Source organism: Miniopterus schreibersii (genome assembly GCF_964146895.1).
Source record: "Miniopterus schreibersii genome assembly, chromosome: 3".
Taxonomy (NCBI): Eukaryota; Metazoa; Chordata; class Mammalia; order Chiroptera; family Miniopteridae; genus Miniopterus; species Miniopterus schreibersii.
Window position 1 is genome coordinate 33,656,739 of NC_138103.1, and position 6,422 is coordinate 33,663,160.

The 6,422-nt window shown below is 43.5% G+C and overlaps 1 protein-coding gene and 1 pseudogene across 3 annotated transcripts in view; both read right to left on the reverse strand.

Annotated features, from left to right (window-relative positions):
- GRAMD2B (GRAM domain containing 2B) overlaps positions 1-1,145 on the reverse strand; it is a 107,785-nt gene extending 106,640 nt beyond the window's left edge. For both annotated transcript variants that reach the window (XM_081131825.1, XM_081131818.1), the window contains exon 1: positions 805-1,145. The gene's annotated coding sequence lies outside the window, so the exon portion shown is untranslated. The remainder of the gene's footprint in view (positions 1-804) is intronic.
- Positions 1,146-2,110: 965 nt separating this feature from the next.
- Positions 2,111-3,048, reverse strand: LOC308554523 (lysine--tRNA ligase pseudogene; annotated as a pseudogene). The gene has a single exon. The product of its transcript is annotated as a lysine--tRNA ligase pseudogene (transcript).
- Positions 3,049-6,422: the final 3,374 nt, after the last annotated feature.

Here is a 6,422-nt window from a genome sequence, read left to right on the forward strand (position 1 = left end):
ATCCATAGCCTTTGCCTGATAACTTTGTAGTCTGCCCCCTCTAACTTGGGCTGGCATTGTGACTTGCTTTGGCCAGTACAATGTGGCAAAAGTAATATAACATTTCTGAGTCTAGACTTGAAGAAGCCTTGCATGTTTCTGCCTCCTCCCTGGCTTCTCTGTGGTCACCATGATGACGTTCCTGAATTAGGGCCCTAGACCACACAGAGCAGAGTTGAGTACTTCCATCTATCATAGACCCCCCAGCTCCCCGTTGACCTGCCATCTGGCCTCAGACGCATGACCGAGCCCAACCAACATCTGGTTGGTCTAAGTCAACAGCGCTATCGACCAACCTGTAGACTCATGAGAAATAATAACTGTTTTAAACTCCTTTGTTTTGAGGTGGGTTGTTAGGCAGCAATAGCTAATTGCTTCAGGTCCTATATTCATATTACTAATAGGGCAAGAAGATAATAGCTCCTCCCAGGGGAAATTACATTTGAAATGTTGTCAAATGCCTGAGCTAAATGAGTGGAACTTTGAGAGTGTCTTCAGTTCTAGTAAGTGACCAGGGGGAACTTAGGGAGTGCAGTGGATCTTCCTGGGATGATAGCCTCATATATTTAAGAGGGCTGTTATCCTAAGGAATAAGAGAATAGTGGTAGAGTATGGTAGATGATATCTATTAAAGATCTCAAAGTCCTATTTGGTAGACTTACAAACGATTGCCACCACATCCCCACATGCCCTCCTTCCAGGCTCCCCTCAGTCCCCCCGCTCCCCTTCTTAGGCTCCCCACACGAAGCTTACAGCAGCACCCACCGCTCACTCTTCGCAGGCCTGTGGTGGAGGTCCTTCTTCTGGGCCCCTATCGACCGCACTCCAGGCTTTTGCACTGAAGGGACAGCATGCCTTCAGGGTGCGACAGAGCTGGCTTCCGATCCTGCCTCATGCCTGACGTGTTAGGAGCCTCCGGCGTGCTAAGGGTTTACTGTCCGCAAACTCCAGTTTTCTTCTCCGCAAAAGTGGATGAGTAAAGGCCCTCAGCAAAGCTCTGTTCTTTCTCTCCGCTGTTTAACTTTACAGTTGAAGAAAGAAATGAGAAAAAACTCAGAAGCTATTGCTTTTAAGAAAGTTAGCCCGAGGTTCTTTTGATCACTGGTAAAAATACTTTCTGCTGATTTAGAAACTTTGAGTTACGGGTCACAGCTTTAGTAAATATTAACCCTCATTTTACTGCCCTTATTATTAACAGTCAGAGAAATGAAAGTTCAGAGATTTTTGCATGATATGGACAGATCCAAAGTCACACATGTGATTGGTGACGAAGTTATAAATACAGTAATAATTTAATTATGTAATTTGTGCCTAATTTTTAAAAGCCTACTTCCCATTCCATATTACGCACATGTAACAGTTGTTAGTTAGGCAACTCTTCATAAACCACATGGCTACTACTTCAGGCAACTGAGGGAACTTAGGCCTTGTATAGGCATCTCCTTAACCTGAAAGCCTACTGTGGACGCCTTATAAACTCAGTTCCCTCTACAATCAGGAGCCCAGATGATCTTTAAAAGAAATTTAGACCACGTTACTTTTCTCCTGGAAAACCTTCTGATGATTTTCCATTTCACAAAAAATAAAATCTAAGTTGTGATCTATGGCCCTGACCAGGTCTTTGTTCACGTTGCCAACCTGGTTGGGCTGATGCCTCCCTGTGTTGGCTTCTTCCTGATCTGCAACATACCGGGCTTGTTCCTGCCCCCAGGTCTTTGCACTTGCACTGCCCTCTGCCTGGACAGCTGGACCTCCAGCTCTTCGCGCCACCATTCACTTTTAGCTCAGGTGTCACCCCTTCGGGGGTGCCTTTCCTGAGCACCCTGTCAAAAATAGAACCTTATGCAGAAACTATCACATTGCTCTGCTTTATTTTTTATTTTTCTCCTTCCTCCCCTTCTTCCCCCTCCTCTGCCTCCCCCCTCCTCCTTCCTCCTCCCTCTCCCCCTCCTCCTCCCTCTTCCTCCTTTTTCTCTGTCTTCTTTTTATAGAGACAAGCAGTTTATTTGGTTCCAAGGAGTGAACCAGGGATTCCTAATTCATTTTACCTCCTCTGGCGACTGAACTGCGATCACCTTGTGGGTAGCAAAATACGAGAATTCCCTTGCGGTCCTTGATCTTTTGCAGAAATGCAAAGATGCTGAATTATGTGACTTGCAGTTATTACTTTTGAGACAGAAGTGCCAGCTGTTGTGTTTTCCAGTGTATCAGCAATTGCTACATTTTCCTTCTTGTCTTCGGGTCTCATGGCCGGAAACAGAAGTGCTTCCTTTATGTTATTGGAGCCTGTGAGAAACACGGTGACTCGGTCGATGCCCATGCCCAGCCAGCTGTGGGGGGCAGACCATAGGCCGAGTGGTGCAGAAGCCTCCATCTACTAACATGGCCTTATCATTGCTAGTGGCCTGTTCTTGGAAAAGCTGCTGTTGCCACATGGGATCATTCAGCTTGGTGCAGGCATTGCCTATTTCCTTCTTCATGACGAAGTGCTCAGTCATACCCAGAGCAGTGCCATTGGCTGGAGGTCTCATTATCTGTGAGCGGTCACAGATGAACGTAGGACTGATGCATGTCCCTTCCAGGAACTCCTCAACAAGCTTTTCAGGAAGCTTGGCTGTGAGCTTCGGTGGAGGGCATTCAACAGCTTTTGCCACACCGATATCATCAAGAATTTTGAGAGTTTCTTCAGTTTCCATGAAGTTAGTGCCTGGCAGCTTCTGCCCCAGGGATTCCTCAAGCTCTTCTATCGTGCTGATTCTCTGGAAAGGTGGAGTCAGTCTCATAGACTTGGCCCACTGTGCCACCTGGATGGTAGGTGACCTTGTAACTGCCGGTAATGTACTTCGCCATCCCTGAAATAGTCCTCTCCGTGATTCCCAGGAGATTGTGATGGCTTGCGTAGGCCGCGTAGAACTCACAGGTGGTGAACTCAGGATTGCGAGTCAAGTCAACTCCTTCATTTCGTAACTGGCATCCAATTTCATAAACCCAGTCAGTGCCGCCAACCATCAGCACTGGCCTGGCTTAGTTGTTTCTCATTGAGCTCCCTCTTCTTGGTGTCCTTCTCTGCTACTTCCTTCTTAGTTTTCAAGTGACTCTTTAGCTTATTTTTGCTCACTTTTGGCTCACCAATGTCCACATTCACCTCGGGCTGTGCACCACAGCCATCTCTCTGGAGGGCCTGACCTGACCGGTCTTTGCTTTATTTTAAAAAAGAGTTGTCATTCTGTCATTATTTTGTTAATTTATTTATTTTCTTTTTTCTCCCCATATGTTTCTCCCAAATAGAATGCAAGTACATGAAAGCTCCTATGTTGTTTGTTTTGCTCAACCCTGTATCTCTGCTAGTATGTAACACAGTGCCTGCTACATACAGTGACTCAACAGATGTTTGTAGGATTAATAGAATAAATGCGTTATTTGTCTTGCTCAGCTTTACAGCAATTTCTGTTCAATGCACATTTAAAAATAAAAAGTAATTAAATTTTATTAATTTAATTACTACATACAAAGCTGATTTCAAACAAATTTACTCCAGAAAAATTTTGGAATGAGATTATCATCCACACAGGATTTTTAAACATGAAACAAATCTGAGAAAGAAGAAAAGATAAAACTGTTAAAGAAGTTGTCAAATATTTTTGCACTGAAACAGTAGGAGTTAGAAGAGTAAACTGATGGTTCTGGTATATATATCTTTATTGACTTCAGAGAGAGGAAGGGAGAGGGAAGAGAGAGTTGAAACATCAGTGATGGGAGAGTCGGCATTGATCAGCCGCCTCCTGCATGCCCCCAACCAGGAATCGAACCGCCATCTCCTGGGTCCTAGGTTGATGCTCAACCACTGAGCCATGCCTGGCTTATCCTGGTATATTTTTGAAGTCATGGATTTGGGTGTTTTTCAGGAAAGTGTCAGTTCATTCTCTCTTATCCAATCATTCATTGCTGACTGGGTTCTACTCCCGGTGGATTTCCTTTTTTCTAATATTTGTACCCAGAAAGGAAGATGCTAGGGAAAGAGGGCTGAAACACTGCCCTGAGTCCCTCAGAACAAGTCTGTGTATTATAACCAAGATAAATTCAAGGAGAAATTGATACTGAATGACATACTTATTTTGGTGTGATATAATCCTTTTCTAAAAGTTTGGGTAGATGTGGAGATGAGAGGAAAAAAATGAGCACACTGTACACTGAAAGGAAAATGCATGTGTTCCAGAAAGTTCTATCTTTGATAACCTGGCACCACCTAGTGGTTAATGAATCTCGTTTTAGAGACCAGTCATTTTCTTAAGTGGTGGTTCTCAAACTTCCCTGGTTTGTCTCAGAATCACTCAATGACCTTGTACAAATACTCTACTCTTATAGATCCTGATTCTATAGGTTAGCTGCAGGGCTTGGGCATCAGAGTTTTAAAAACAAGTTTCCAAGGCGATTGCTTTAGTTGATGGTTTTAAAACTCAGAACTACGTCTTTAGAAATTAGCCTGTTGTTGTTTGTATGATTAGCCCCTCCCCCTTTACCTTTGTAAAAAACATTTATACAGAATATTTTACACTTAAAATCAACGCTCAAGCTTTTGCCCATGGAGGCAGCAGGTCCCAGAGGGCGAGAGCAAAGTTGGAAGGCCGAGCTCAGTCACACATCACTTCCTCCCCACTCTGCTGGTCAGAGCAGTCACCGGGTAACTCACATGGTAGGGAATAGACTCCATCTCTCGATGAAAGGAGCTAAAATAACTTATGACCACTTTTAACTTATAATAGTGTATTTTAGTGAAATGAACATTGGGTGTCCTCTTATATCTGGTTTGGTTTTAAAACTAGAATTCAAACTACCCATGTGCTGGCAGATCACTCCTCCTCTCTCTTACTAATACTCTGGTAAATATTCTAACACCTCTATTCTTGCTCCTGATGAGTATTTTAAGCCAGGATCCTTAATCTGTGGTGAGTTTAGTGAACCTTCTGTAAATAGAAAAATGAAGGGAAAGCTTAGACTCTCAGAGTAAATATTTTCCAAATTCACTGTAATCAATATCTTTTAAAAACTGTAATAAATGACTTTGAATGGGTTTTTTAAACTGGTGATAGTTTTGTGTGAAATTAGTGTTTTGTTTTTTTTCTCTTAGGAGGAAGAAAAGGATGTTTTTATTTTCATAATTATGGCATCAATCAATACTTCTGGGGCCATTTAGATAATTATGCTAATAAAAATCTTCATAACAAAATAAAAATAATTTATGTTTTAAATACAGGTAGTTTTCTGAAGCACTAGTAAAATTTTAGTATCTTAAATTCAGAATCAGCTGGTAACAATTGTTTAGTAAGTTATAAACTTTCATAAAGTGATAGTTCCCTGTAATGGAAATACAGTGGCACCTCGGCTTTCAAACGTCCCCGTTGGCGAACATTTTGGGTTATGAAGCCATAAACCTGGAAGGAAATGCTTCGGTTTCCGAACACGCCTCGGAAGTCGAACAGGCCCCGCGGCTCCCGCTGAGGGCAGGACCCTGAGGCCCGGCTGTGGGCTGTGGATGCCTCGGTTTGCGAACGTTTCAGAGCTGGAGCGGCCTCCGGAACGGATCCCATTAGAAAACCGAGGGACCGCTGTATCCAAAACTTACAGAGAGCTTTTGATAACCTGGGTTTCAAAAAGACAGAAAGAGAAGGCAGTGCCTTTTCAGGTGAGGAACTGTTGGTGAGCTGTCGTACAACGTGTGAGAAGGGGTGGCAAGACCTGCTCCTAACAGAGCGGCCGCCCTCAGGCCGCTGGCCTCCGCAGAGAGAGAAAGCACCAGCCTGAATCAGTGCCTTTGCAGAGGCCAGCTTTCCTTTCTTTGAACCAAGATCCCTGACTCAGTTCTGAGCATTTCTTTCCAAGACTGTCTTTCTGGCTGGTCGCACAGAGCTCTTGACTATTCTATTTCTTTCCTCAAACAGCTGCTACTTAACAATTGACTTCAGGCTGCTTCCAAAGGTCCTCGAATTCACTGTTCCTTCTTTTGACTGAAGCCTTTATTTTCTAACACTGGATCCACGTGTCTCAACCTGCTTTCCTCAGAATTTTTGTCTAGATGCTCCTGAAACCAGAAAAAAAAGAGGCAAGTTTATATAGCAATGACAATGAACAAACTGTTGCTACATGCGAAAGCAAATATAATTTGGAGCAAAAGAAACCAGACAAAAGAGAAACTGCCGCAAGAGTCCATTTATGTAAAGCTGGAAAACAGACAAAGCTAATCTATAGTTTGACCAGGGTAGGGGTTACTTAGGGGGGCAGGCTGGGGCATGGACACAAATGGGGCTTTTGGGGTGCTGCTTATGATCTAGATACTGGTGACATTGGTGGGCTGGATTCGTTAAAAATTTTTGAGCTGTGGAGTT